We start from the raw sequence: 15,600 nt of genomic DNA on the forward strand, positions 1-15,600 counted from the left end.
AAAGAGAATCAAGCGTGTGTACAGGGGCATAAACGCAGCAGTGATAGGATTGTAGAGGTTCCGTGAGCAAATGAAGACCCTTTGAAGTCATATTGTATGGTACCCATTTCACGGGTCTCAACTCTCCAGGTTTAAGGGATTCTTCCTTCAGCTAAAACATGCATGTGGAACACAGAGTATGATCAACCGTGTGATCGGGAGATGTGTTCCAATATGTCTCAGTTCTCGTCCCCTAGTACTCGGGTGCAACATTCCAGACGCTTTACTAACACTCTGCTGACTTGGAGAGTCAGTGCCTTTAACCTCCTGTTTGGCCCAGTTTGCAATTTCTGCGGAAGATGAACAGGAATAGGGAGAACCAATGAGAGACTAGCTGGAGGTGACTGGATGGGCAAATTTAACTCTCATTTCCCACCAGGAAGAGGAATTAACCAAAGGCTCTGCGTGCTGTGCCGGAACCAGATTAGGGTCTGAAGCAATACTGTGGTGTTGCGGCCAGCTCACAAGAAAGCGCGTTGAAGAAAGGAGCTCAGGGGCACTGTAATTCACAAACCTGCAGAGTTATAAATGACAGCTATCGTCCAAAAATATACTGAAGTAAGGCTGCCAAGAGGACTTGAAAGCGGGGCAGAATTGCAGGAAAGCGATTTCAGGTGGTAGACTGGAATTGCATTTAAAGCATAGGAAAAGAGGCAGAACGTCGACAATGATGCACTTGGCCAAAAAGGGTGTATGCGTTTTTTCCTGAATATATTCAGGAAAAAATGCATACGCCCTTTTTGGCCATCCAAGCAAGCTTGCAAAGGAAATCTGCACTACAATGAAGTCTCAATTCCCTGCGGTCAAAAGGGCCATCTGAAGAAAGTGTAAAATCCAGAACGGCAGGACAGGCCATGGAGAACTGGGAGCCTTGTTATGCTGATGGGCGTGATGTAAATTGCGAACAGCCACTCGGGGGAAGTGTATGGTGTTTCCTGAAACATCTAAAAAACAAACCAACAGAGCCTAGGGCACTTCCACTTATGGTCCTATAGCTTAGGGAAATTAAAATCAAAAAGACACAGCCACCCCAAAGTTTGGGACAGCTCTGTTTACAAGAACCTAGTCTACACTACAAGTTCAATATCGCAGAAAGTGAAAAATGGATAAAGAAGTTGTGGTACTTACGTACAATGCAATACCACTCAGCAATGAAATCTATGTCATCAGGCCCGTAGCAGCATAATGAGTGGATTCAGGTATGATGATTCTAACTGAAATAAGTCACAAGAAAAAGAAACATCATAAGATATCACTAATACACGGAATGTAAACTTGGCTACAAAGGAACTGAATTACAAAACAGAACAGGGTCTCAAATTCAGAAAACCAACTTATGCTTGCTTAAGGGGAAAGGTGAGTTGGGGTGCTGCATAAAACCAGAGATTGAAATGAGCACAGATAAAGTTCCTTAAGCCAAATATGTAATAGACAAGAGCTACTCCTTGCTCAACGAAATGGACTCAACACCCCATATTAAACGCCTAAGAATGTACCTGACTACTAAGTATCTTAAAACTTATGGATTGCTATGTCTCCGAAAGAGAATCAAGCCTGTGTACAGGGGCATAAACGCAGCAGTGATAGTATTGGAGAGGTTCCGTGAGCAAATCAAGACCCTTTGAAGTCATATTGCATGGTACCCATTTCACGGGTCTCAACTCTCCAGGTTTAAGGGATTCTTCCTTCAGCTAAAACATGCATGTGGAAACCAGAGTATGACCAACTGTGTGATTGGGAGACGTGTTGAAATATGTCTCAGTTCTCGTCCCCTGGTACTCGGGTGCAACATTCCAGATGCTTTACTAACACTCTCCCGACTTGGAGAGTCAGTGCCTTTAACCTCCTGTTTGGCCCAGTTTGCAATTTCTGCGGAAGATGAACAGGAATAGGGAGAACCAATGAGAGACTAGCTGGAGGTGTCTGGAAGGGCAAATTTAACTCTCATTTCCCACCAGGAAGAGGAATTAACCAAAGGCTCAGCGTGCCGTGCCGGAACCAGATTAAGGCCTGAAGCAATACTGCGGTGTTGCGGCCAGCTCACAAGAAAGCGAGTTGAAGAAAGGAGCTCAGGGGCACTGTAATTCACAAACCTGCAGAGTTATAAATGACAGCTATCGCCCAAAAATATACTGAAGTAAGCCTGACAAGAGGACTTGAAAGCGGGGCAGAATTGCAGGAAAGCGATTTCAGGTGGTAGACTGGAATTGCATTTAAAGCATAGGAAAGGAGGCAGAACGTCCACAATGATGCACTTGGACAAAAAGGGCATATGCGTTTTTCCTGAATATATTGAGGAAAAAACGCATATGCCCTTTTTGGCCATCCAAGCACGCTTGAAAAGGAAATCTGCACTACAATGAAGTCTCACTTCCCCCCGGTCAAAAGGGCCATCTGAAAAAAGTGTAAAATCCAGAAAGGCAGGACAGGCCATGGAGAACTGGGAGCCTTGTTATGCTGATGAGCAGGATGTAAATTGCCAACAGCCACTGGGAAGAAGTGTATGGTGTTTCCTGAAACATCTAAAAAACAAAGCAACAGAGCCTAGGGCACTTCCACTTATGGTCCTATAGCTTAGGGAAATTAAAATCAAAAAGACACAGCCACCCCAAAGTCTGGGAAGGCTCTGTTTACAAGAACCTCCTTTACTTTACAAGTTCAATATCGCAGAAAGCAAAAAATGGAGAAAGAAGTTTTGGTACTTACATACAATGCAATATCACTCAGCAATGAAATCTATGTCATCAGGCCCGTAGCAGCATAATGAGTGGATTCAGGTATGATGATTCCAACTGAAATAAGTCACACAGAAAAAGAAACATCATAAGATATCACTAATACACGGAATGTAAACTACGCTACACAGGAACTTAATTACAAAACACAACAGGGCCTCAAATGTAGAAAACCACCTTATGCTTGCTTAAGGGGAAAGGTGAGTTGGGGTGCTGCATAAAACCAGAGATTGAAATGAGGACAGATAAATTTCCTTAAGTCAAATATGTAATACACAAGAGCTACTCCTTGCTCAATGAAATGGACTCACAACCCCTTATTAAACGCCTAAGAATGTACCTGACTAGTAAGTATCTTAAAACCTATGGATTGCTATGTCTCCGAAAGAGAATCAAGCGTGTGTACAGGGGCATAAATGCAGAAATGATAGGACTGGAGAGTTTCGGTGAGCAAATGAAGACCCTTTGAAGTCATATTGCATGGTACCCATTCCAAGAGTCTCAACTCTCCAGGTTTAAGGGATTCTTCCTTCAGCTAAAGCATGCATGTGGAACCCAGAGTATGATCAACCATGTGATCGGGAGACGTGTTCCAATATGTGTCAGTTCTCGTCCCCTGGTACTCGGGTGCATCATTCCAGACGCTTTACTAACACTCTCCCGACTTGGAGAGTCAGTGCCTTTAAACTCCTGTTTGGCCCAGTTTGCAATTTCTGCGGAAGATGAACTGGAATAGGGAGAACCAATGAGAGACTAGCTGGAGGTGTCTGGACGGGCAAATTTAACTCTCATTTCCCACCAGGAAGAGGAATTAACCAAAGGCTCAGCGTGCCATGCCGGAACCAGATTAGGGCCTGAAGCAATCCTGTGGTGTTGCGGCCAGCTCAAAAGAAAGCGAGTTGAAGAAAGGAGCTCAGGGGCACTGTAATTCACAAACCTGCAGACTTATAAATGACAGCTATCGTCCAAAAATATACTGAAGTAAGGCTGCCAAGAGGACTTGAAAGCGGGGCAGAATTGCAGGAAACCGATTTCAGGAGGTAGACTGGAATTGCATTTAAAGCATAGGAAAAGAGGCAGAACGTCCACAATGATGCACTTGGCCAAAAAGGGCGTATGCGTTTTTTCCTGAATATATTCAGGAAAAAACGCATACGCCCTTTTTGGCCAACCAAGCAAGCTTGCAAAGGAAATCTGCACTACAATGAAGTCTCACTTCCCCCCAGTCAAAAGGGCTATCTGAAAAAAGTGTAAAATCCAGAAAGGCAGGACAGGCCATGGAGAACTGGGAGCCTTGTTATGCTGATGGGCGGGATGTAAATTGCCAACAGCCACTCAGGAGAAGTGTATGGTGTTTCCTGAAACATCTAAAAAACAAAGCAACAGAGCCTAGGGCACTTCCACTTATGGTCCTATAGCTTAGGGAAATTAAAATCAAAAAGACACAGCCACCCCAATGTTTGGGACGGCTCTGTTTACAAGAACCTCGTTTACGGTACAAGTTCAATATCGCAGAAAGTGAAAAATGGATAAAGAATTTGTGGTACTTACGTACAATGCAATATCACTCAGCAATGACATCTATGTCAACAGGCCCGTAGCAGAAAATGAGTGGGTTCAGGTATGATGATTCTAACTGAAATAAGTCACACAGAAAAAGAAACATCATAAGATATCACTAATACACTGAATGTAAACTTGGCTACACAGGAACTGAATTACAAAAGAGAACAGGGTCTCAAATTTAGAAAACCAACTTATGCTTCCTTAAGGGGAAAGGTGAGTTGGGGTGCTGCATAAAACCAGAGATTGAAATGAGCACAGATAAAGTTCCTTAAGCCAAATATGTAATAGACAAGAGCTATTCCTTGCTCAACGAAATGGATTCAACACCCCATATTAAACGCCAAAGAATGTACCTGACTAGTAAGTATCTTAAAACCTATTGATTGCTATGTCTCGGAAAGAGAATCAAGCGTGTGTACAGGGGCATAAATGCAGCAGTGATAGGATTGGAGAGGTTCGGTGAGCAAATGAAACCCTTTGAAGTCATACTGCATGGTACCCATTGCACGGGTCTCAACTCTCCAGGTTTAAGGGATTCTTCCTTCAGCTGAAACATGCATGTGGAACCCAGAGTATGATAAACTGTGTGATCGGGAGACGTGTTCCAATATGTCTCAGTTTTCGTCCCCTGGTACTCGGGTGCAACATTCCAGACGCTTTACTAACACTCTCCCGACTTGGACAGTCAGTGCCTTTAACCTCCTGTTTGGCCCAGTTTGCAATTTCTGCGGAAGATGAACAGGGATAGGGAGGACTAATGAGAGAGTAGCTGGAGGTGTCTGGACGGGCAAATTTAACTCTCATTTCCCAGCAGGAAGAGGAATTAACCAAAGGCTCAGCGTGCCATGCCGGAACCAGATTAGGGCCTGAAGCAATCCTGTGGTGTTGAGGCCAGCTCACAAGAAAGCGAGTTGAAGAAAGGAGCTCTGGGGCACTGTAATTCACCAACCTGCAGAGTTATAAATGACAGCTATCGTCCAAAAATATACTGAAGTAAGGCTGCCAACAGGACTTCAAAGCGGTTCAGAATTGCAGGAAACCGATTTCAGGAGGTAGACTGGAATTGCATTTAAAGCATAGGAAAAGAGGCAGAACGTCCACAATGATGCACTTGGCCAAAAAGGGCGTATGCGTTTTTTCCTGAATATATTCAGGAAAAAACGCATACGCCCTGTTTGGTCAACCAAGCAAGCTTGCAAAGGAAATCTGCACTACAATGAAGTCTCACTTCCCCCCGGTCAAAAAGGTCATCTGAAAAAAGTGTAAAATCCAGAAAGGCAGGACAGGCCATGGAGAACTGGGAGCCTTGTTACGCTGATGGGCGGGATGTAAATTGCCAACAACCACTCGGGAGAAGTGTATGGTGATTCCTGAAACATCTAAAAAACAAAGCAACAGAGCCTAGGGCACTTCCACTTATGGTCCTATAGCTTAGGGAAATTAAAATCAAAAAGACACAGCCACCCCAAAGTTTGGGACGGCTCTGTTTACAAGAACCTCGTTTATGGTACAAGTTCAATGTCGCAGAAAGCGAAAAATGGATAAAGAAGTTGTGGTACTTTCGTACAATGTAATATCACTCAGCAATGAAATCTACGTCATCAGGCCCTTAGCAGCATAATGAGTGGATTCAGGTATGATGATTCTAACTGAAATAAGTCACACAGAAAAAGAAACATCATAAGATATCACTAATACACGGAATGTAAACTTGGCTACACAGGAACTGAATTACAAAACACAACAGGGCCTCAAATGTAGAAAACCACCTTATGCTTGCTTAAGGGGAATGGTGAGTTGGGGTGCTGCATAAAACCAGAGATTGAAATGAGCACAGATAAAGTTCCTTAAGCCAAATATGTAATAGACAAGAGCTACTCCTTGCTCAACGAAATGGACTCAACACCCCATATTAAACGCCTAAGAATGTACCTGACTAGTAAGTATCTTAAAACCTATGGATTGCTATGTCTCCGAAATAGAATCAAGCGTGTGTACAGGGGCATAAACGCAGCAGTGATAGGATTGGAGAGGTTCGGTGAGCAAATGAAGACCCTTTGAAGTCATATTGCATGGTACCCATTCCACGGGTCTCAACTCTCCAGGTTTAAGGGATTCTTCCTTCAGCTAAAACATGCATGTGGAACCCAGAGTATGATCAACCGTGTGATCGGGAGACGTGTTCAAATATGTCTCAGTTCTCGTCACTTGGTACTCGGGTGCAACATTCCAGACGCCTTACTAACACTCTCCCAACTTGGAGAGTCAGTGCCTTTAACCTCCTGTTTGGCCCAGTTTGCAATTTCTGCGGAAGATGAACAGGAATAGGGAGAACCAATGAGAGACTAGCTGGAGGTGTCTGGACGGGCAAATTTAACTCTCATTTCCCACCAGGAAGAGGAATTAAGCAAAGGCTCAGCGTGCCGTGCCGGAACCAGATTAAGGCCTGAAGCAATACTGCGGTGTTGCGGCCAGCTCACAAGAAAGCGAGTTGAAGAAAGGAGCTCAGGGGCACTGTAATTCACAAACCTGCAGAGTTATAAATGACAGCTATCGCCCAAAAATATACTGAAGTAAGCCTGACAAGAGGACTTGAATGCGGGGCAAAATTGCAGGAAACCAATTTCAGGAGGTAGACTGGAATTGCATTTAAAGCATAGGAAAGGAGGCAGAACGTCCACAATGATGCACTTGGATAAAAAGGGCATATGCGTTTTTTCCTGAATATATTGAGGAAAAAACGCATATGCCCTTTTTGGCCATCCAAGCACGCTTGCAAAGGAAATCTGCACTACAATGAAGTCTCACTTCCCCCCGGTCAAAAGGGCCATCTGAAAAAAGTGTAAAATCCAGAAAGGCAGGACAGGCCATGGAGAACTGGGAGCCTTGTTATGCTGATGAGCAGGATGTAAATTGCCAACAGCCACTGGGGAGAAGTGTATGGTGTTTCCTGAAACATCTAAAAAACAAAGCAACAGAGCCTAGGGCACTTCCACTTATGGTCCTATAGCTTAGGGAAATTAAAATCAAAAAGACACTCCCACACCAAAGTTTGGGACGGCTCTGTTTACAAGAACCTCCTTTACTTTACAAGTTCAATATCGCAGAAAGCAAAAAATGGAGAAAGAAGTTTTGGTACTTACGTACAATGCAATATCACTCAGCAATGAAATCTATGTCATCAGGCCCGTAGCAGCATAATGAGTGGATTCAGGTATGATGATTCCAACTGAAATAAGTCACACAGAAAAAGAAACATCATAAGATATCACTAATACACGGAATGTAAACTAAGCTACACAGGAACTGAATTACAAAACACAACAGGGCCTCAAATGTAGAAAACCACCTTATGCTTGCTTAAGGGGAAAGGTGAGTTGGGGTGCTGCATAAAACCAGAGATTGAAATGAGCACAGATAAATTTCCTTAAGCCAAATATGTAATACACAAGAGCTACTCCTTGCTCAATGAAATGGACTCACAACCCCATATTAAACGCCTAAGAATGTACCTGACTAGTAAGTATCTTAAAACCTATGGATTGCTATGTCTCCGAAAGAGAATCAAGCGTGTGTACAGGGGCATAAATGCAGAAATGATAGGACTGGACAGTTTCGGTGAGCAAATGAAGACCCTTTGAAGTCATATTGCATGGTACCCATTCCAAGAGTCTCAACTCTCCAGGTTTAAGGGATTCTTCCTTCAGCTAAAGCATGCATGTGGAACCCAGAGTATGATCAACCATGTGATCGGGAGACGTGTTCCAATATGTGTCAGTTCTCGTCCCCTGGTACTCGGGTGCATCATTCCAGACGCTTTACTAACACTCTCCCGACTTGGAGAGTCAGTGCCTTTAAACTCCTGTTTGGCCCAGTTTGCAATTTCTGCGGAAGATGAACTGGAATAGGGAGAACCAATGAGAGACTAGCTGGAGGTGTCTGGACGGGCAAATTTAACTCTCATTTCCCACCAGGAAGAGGAATTAACCAAAGGCTCAGCGTGCCATGCCGGAACCAGATTAGGGCCTGAAGCAATCCTGCGGTGTTGCGGCCAGCTCAAAAGAAAGCGAGTTGAAGAAAGGAGCTCAGGGGCACTGTAATTCACAAACCTGCAGACTTATAAATGACAGCTATCGTCCAAAAATATACTGAAGTAAGGCTGCCAAGAGGACTTGAAATCGGGGCAGAATTGCAGGAAACCGATTTCAGGAGGTAGACTGGAATTGCATTTAAAGCATAGGAAAAGAGGCAGAACGTCCACAATGATGCACTTGGCCAAAAAGGGTGTATGCGTTTTTTCCTGAATATATTCAGGAAAAAACGCATACGCCCTTTTTGGCCAACCAAGCAAGCTTGCAAAGGAAATCTGCACTACAATGAAGTCTCACTTCCCCCCAGTCAAAAGGGCTATCTGAAAAAAGTGTAAAATCCAGAAAGGCAGGACAGGCCATGGAGAACTGGGAGCCTTGTCATGCTGATGGGCGGAATGTAAATTGCCAACAGCCACTGGGGAGAAGTGTATAGTGTTTCCTGAAACATCTAAAAAACAAAGCAACAGAGCCTAGGGAACTTCCACTTATGGTCCTATAGCTTAGGGAAATTAAAATCAAAAAGACACAGCCACCCCAAAGTTTGGGACGGCTCTATTTACAAGAACCTCGTTTACTGTACAAGTTCAATATCACAGAAAGCAAAAAATGGATAAAGAAGTTGTGGTACTTACATACAATGCAATGTCACTCAGCAATGAAATCTATGTCATCAGGCCAATAGCAGCATAATGAGAGGATTCAGCTATGATGATCCTAACTGAAACAAGTCACACAGAAAAAGAAACATCATAAGATATCACTAATACACGGAATGTAAACATGGCTACACAGGAACTGGATTACAAAACAGAAGAGGGTCTCAAATTTAGAAAACCAACTTATGCTTGCTTAAGGGGAAAGTTGAGTTAGGGTGCTGCATAAAACCAGAGATTGAAATGAGCACAGATAAAGTTCCTTAAGCCAAATACGTAATAGAAAAGAGCTACTCCAAGCTCAACGAAATGGACTCAACACCCCATATTAAACGCCTAAGAATTTACCTGACTAGTAAGTATCTTAAAACCTATGGATTGCTATGTCTCCGAAAGAGAATCAAGCGTGTGTACAGGGCCATAAACGCAGCAGTGATAGGACTGGAGAGGTTCCGTGAGCAAATGAAGACCCTTTGAAATAATATTGCATGGTACCCATTCCACAGGTCTCAACTCTCCAGGTTTAAGGGATTCTTCCTTCAGCTAAAACATGCATGTGGAACCCAGAGTATGATAAACCGTGTGATTGGGAGACATGTTCAAATATGTGTCAGTTCTCGTCCCCTGGTACTCGGGTGCAACATTCCAGACGCTTTACTAACACTCTCCCGACTTGCAGAGTTAGTGCTTTTAACCTCCTGTTTGGCCCAGTTTGCAATTTCTGCAAAAGATGAACAGGAATAGGGAGAATCAATGAGAGACTAGCTGGAGGTGTCTGGAAGGGCAAATTTAACTCTCATTTCCCACCAGGAAGAGGAATTAAACAAAGGCTCAGCGTGTCATGCCGGAACCAGATTAGGGCCTGAAGCAATCCTGCGGTGTTGCGGCCAGCTCACAAGAAAGCGAGTTGAAGAAAGGAGCTCAGGGGCACTGTAATTCACAAACCTGCAGAGTTATAAATGACAGCTATCGTCCAAAAATATACTGAAGTAAGGCTGCCAAGAGGACTTGAAAGCGGGGCAGAATTGCAGGAAACCGATTTCAGGAGGTACACTGGAATTGCATTTAAAGCATAGGAAAAGAGGCAGAACGTCGACAATGATGCACATGGACAAAAAGGGCGTATGCGTTTTTTCCTGCATATATTCAGGAAAAAACGCATACGCCCTTTTTGGCCAACCAAGCAAGCTTCCAAAGGAAATCTGCACTACAATGAAGTCTCACTTCCCCCTGGTGAAAAGGGCCATCTGAAATAATTGTAAAATCCAGAAAGGCAGGACAGGCCATGGAGAACTCGGAGCCTTGTTATGCTGATGGGCGGGATGTAAGTTGCCAACAGCCACTCGGGAGAAGTGTATGGTGTTTCCTGAAACATGTAAAAAACAAAGCAACAGAGCCTAGAGCACTTCCACTTATGGTCCTGTAGCTTAGGGAAATTTAAATCAAAAAGACACAGCCACCCCAAAGTTTGGGACAGCTCTGTTTACAAGAACCTCGTTTACGGTACAAGTTCAATATCGCAGAAAGCGAAAAATGGATAAAGAAGTTGTGGTACTTACGTACAATGCAATATCACTCAGCAATGACATCTATGTTATCGGGCCCGTAGCAGCATAATGAGTGGATTCAGGTATGATGATTCTAACTGAAATAAGTCACACAGAAAAAGAAACATCATAAGATATCACTAATCCACGGAATGTAAACTTGGCAACACAGTAACTGGATTACAAAACAGAACAGGGTCTCAAATTTAGAAAACCAACTTATGCTTGCTTAAGGGGAAAGATGAGTTGGGGTGCTGCATAAAACCAGAGATTGAAATGAGGACAGATAAAGTTCCTTAAGCCAAATATGTAATAGACAAGAGCTACTCCTTGCTCAATGAAATGGTCTCAACACCCCATATTAAACACCTAAGAATGTACCCGACTAGTAAGTATCTTAAAACCTATGGATTGCTATGTCTCCGAAAGAGAATCAAGTATGTGTACAGGGGCATAAACGCAGCAGTGATAGGATTGGAGAGGTTCGGTGAGCAAATGAAGACCCTTTGAAGTCGTATTGCATGGTACCCATTCCACGGGTCTCAACTCTCCAGGTTTAAGGGATTCTTCCTTCAGCTAAAACATGCATGTGGAACCCAGACTATGATCAACCATGTGATCGGGAGACGTGTTCCAATATGTCTCAGTTCTCGTCCCCTGGTACTCGGGTGCAACATTCCAGACGCTTTACTAACACTCTCCCGACTTGGAGAGTCAGTGCCTTTAACCTCCTATTTGGCCCAGTTTGCAATTTCTGCGGAAGATGAACAGGAATAGGTAGGACCAATGAGAGACTAGCTGGAGGTGTCTGGACGGGCAAATTTAACTGTCATTTCCCACCAGGAAGAGGAGTTAACCAAAGGCTCAGCATGCAGTGCCGGAACCTGATTAGGGCCTGAAGCAATCCTGGGTGTTGCGGCCAGCTCACAAGAAAGCGAGTTGAAGAAAGGAGCTCAGGGGCACTGTAATTCACAAACCTGCAGAGTTATAAATGACAGCTATCGTCCAAAAATATACTGAAGTAAGGCTGCCAAGAGGACTTGAAAGCGGGGCAGAATTGCAGGAATCCGATTTCAGGAGGTAGACTGGAATTGCATTTAAAGCATAGGAAAAGAGGCAGAACGTCGACAATGATGCACTTGGCCAAAAAGGGCGTATGCGTTTTTCCCTGAATATATTCAGGAAAAAATGCATACGCACTTTTTGGCCAACCAAGCAAGCTTGCAAAGGAAATCTGCACTACAATGAAGTCTCACTTCCCCTCGGTCAAAAGGGCCATCTGAAAAAAGTGTAAAATGCAGAAAGGCAGGACAGGCCATGGAGAACTGGGAGCCTTGTTATGCTGATGGGCGGGATGTAAATTCCAAACAGCCACTTGGGAGAAGAGTATGGTGTTTCCTGAAACATCTAAAAAACAAAGCAACAGAGCCTAGGGCACTTCCACTTATGGTCCTATAGCTTAGGGAAACTAAAATCAAAAAGACACAGCCACCCCAAAGTTTGGGACGGCTCTGTTTACAAGAACCTCGTTTACGGTACAACTTCAATATCGCTTAAAGTGAAAAATGGATAAAGAAGTTGTGGTACTTACGTACAATGCAATATCACTCAGCAATGAAATCTATGTCATCAGGCCCATAGCAGCATAATGAGTGGATTCAGGTATGATGATTCTAACTGAAATAAGTCACACAGAAAAAGAAACATCATAAGATATCACTAATACACGGAATGTAAACTTGGCTACACAGGAACTAGATTACAAAACACAACAGGGTCTCAAATTTAGAAAACCAACTTATGCTTCCTTAAGGGGAAAGGTGAGTTGGGGTGCTGCATAAAACCAGAGATTGAAATGAGCACAGATAAAGTTCCTTAAGCCAAATATGTAATAGACAAGAGCTCCGCCTTGCTCAACGAAATGGACTCAAAACCCCATATTAAACGCCTAAGAATGTACCTGACTAGTAAGTATCTTAAAACCTATGTATTGCTATGTCTCTGAAAGAGAATCAAGCGTGTGTACAGGGGCATAAACGCAGCACTGATAGGATTGGAGAGGTTCAGTGAGCAAATGAAGACCCTTTGAAGTCATATTGCATGGTACCCATTCCACGGATCTCAAATCTCCAGGTTTAAGGGATTCTTCCTTCAGCTAAAGCATGCATGTGGAACACAGAGTATGATCAACCATGTGATCGGGAGACGTGTTCCAATATGTTTCAGTTCTCGTCCCCTGGTACTCGGGTGCAACATTCCAGACGCTTTACTAACACTCCCCCGACTTGGAGAGTCAGTGCCTTTAACCTCCTGTTTGGCCCAGTTTGCAATTTCTGCGGAAGATGAACAGGAATATGGAGAACCAATGAGAGACTAGCTGGAGGTGTCTGGACGGGCAAATTTAACTCTCATTTCCCACCAGGAAGAGAAATGAACCAAAGGCTCAGTGTGCCGTGCCGGAACCAGATTAGGGCCTGAAGCAATCCTGCGGTGTTGTGGCCAGCTCACAAGAAAGCGAGTTGAAGAAAGGAGCTCAGGGGCACTGTAATTCACAAATCTGCAGAGTTATAAATGACAGCTATCATCCAAAAATATACTGAAGTAAGGCTGCCAAGAGGACTTGAAAGCGGGGCAGAATTGCAGGAAACCAATTTCAGGAGGTAGACTAGAATTGCCTTTAAAGCATAGGAAAAGAGGCAGAACGTCGACAATGATGCACTGGGCCAAAAAGGGCGTATGCGTATTTTCCTGAATATATTCAGGAAAAAACGCATACGCACTTTTTGGCCAACCAAGCAAGCTTGCAAAGGAAATCTGCACTACAATGAAGTCTCACTTCCCTCAGGTCAAAAGGGCCATCTGAAGAAAGTGTAAAATCCAGAAAGGCAGGACAGGCCATGGAGAACTGGGAGCCTTGTTATGCTGATGGGCGGGATGTAAATTGCGAACAGCCACTCGGGGGAAGTGTATGGTGTTTCCTGAAACATCTAAAAAACAAACCAACAGAGCCTAGGGCACTTCCACTTATGGTCCTATAGCTTAGGGAAATTAAAATCAAAAAGACACAGCCACCCCAAAGTTTGGGACAGCTCTGTTTACAAGAACCTAGTCTACACTACAAGTTCAATATCGCAGAAAGTGAAAAATGGATAAAGAAGTTGTGGTACTTACATACAATGCAATACCACTCAGCAATGAAATCTATGTCATCAGGCCCATAGCAGCATAATGAGTGGATTCAGGTATGATGATTCTAACTGAAATAAGTCACAAGAAAAAGAAACATCATAAGATATCACTAATACACGGAATGTAAACTTGGCTACAAAGGAACTGAATTACAAAACAGAACAGGGTCTCAAATTCAGAAAACCAACTTATGCTTGCTTAAGGGGAAAGGTGAGTTGGGGTGCTGCATAAAACCAGAGATTGAAATGAGCACAGATAAAGTTCCTTAAGCCAAATATGTAATAGACAAGAGCTACTCCTTGCTCAACGAAATGGACTCAAAACCCCATATTAAACGCCTACGAATGTACCTGACTAGTAAGTATCTTAAAAGCTATGGATTGCTATGTCTCCGAAAGAGAATCAAGCGTGTGTACAGGGGCATAAACGCAGCAGTGATAGGATTGGAGAGGTTCGGTGAGCAAATGAAGACCCTTTGAAGTCATATTGCATGGTACCCATTCCACGGATCTCAACTCTCAAGGTTTAAGGGATTCTTCCTTCAGCTAAAACATTCCTTCCTTGAGTTCCACATTCAGTGGAACCCAGAGTATGATCAAACGTGTGATCGGGAGACGTGTTGAAATATGTCTCAGTTCTCGTCCCCTGGTACTCGGGTACAACACTCCAGACGCTTTACTAACACTCTCCTGACTTGGAGAGTCAGTGCCTTTAACCTCCTGTTTGGCCCAGTTTGCAAATTCCGCGGAAGATGAACAGGAATAGGGAGAACCAATGAGAGACTAGCTGGAGGTGTCTGGACGGGCAAATTTAACTCTCATTTCCCACCAGGAAGAGGAATTAACCAAAGGCTCAGCGTGCCATGCCGGAACCAGATTAGGGCCTGAAGCAATCCTGCGGTGTTGCGGCCAGCTCACAAGAAAGCGAGTTGAAGAAAGGAGCCCAGGGGCACTGTAATTCACAAACCTGCAGAGTTATAAATGACAGCTATCGTCCAAAAATATACTGAAGTAAGGCTGCCAAGAGGACTTGAAAGCGGGGCAGAATTGCAGGAAACCGATTTCAGGAGGTAGACTGGAATTGCATTTAAAGCATAGGAAAAGAGGCAGAACGTCGACAATGATGCACTTGGCCAAAAAGGGCGTATGCGTTTTTTCCTGTATATGTTCAGGAAAAAACGCATACGCCCTTTTTGGCCAACCAAGCAAGCTTGCAAAGGAAATCTGCACTACAATGAAGTCTCACTTCCACCCGATCAAAAGGGCCATCTGAAAAAAGTGTAAAATCCAGAAAGGCAGGACAGGCCATGGAGAACAGGGAGCCTTGTTATGCTGATGGCCGGGATGTAAATTCCCAACAGCCACTTGGGAGAAGTGTATGGTGTTTCCTGAAACATCTAAAAAACAAAGCAACAGAGCCTAGGGCACTTCCACTTATGGTCCTATAGCTTAGGGAAATTAAAATCAAAAAGACACAGCCACCCCAAAGTTTGGGACGGCTCTGTTTACAAGAACCTCGTTTACGGTACAACTTCAATATCGCATAAAGCGAAAAATGGATAAAGAAGTCGTGGTACTTACGTACAATGCAATATCACTCAGCAATGAAATCTATGTCATCAGGCCCGTACCAGCATAATGAGTGGATTCAGGTATGATGATTCTAACTGAAATAAGTCACACAGAAAAAGAAACATCATAAGATATCACTAATAAACGGAATGTAAACTTGGCTACACAGGAACTGGATTACAAAACACAACAGGGTCTCAAATGTAGAA

Source organism: Orcinus orca, unplaced genomic scaffold (genome assembly GCF_937001465.1).
Source record: "Orcinus orca unplaced genomic scaffold, mOrcOrc1.1 scaffold_93, whole genome shotgun sequence".
Lineage (NCBI taxonomy): Eukaryota > Metazoa > Chordata > Mammalia > Artiodactyla > Delphinidae > Orcinus > Orcinus orca.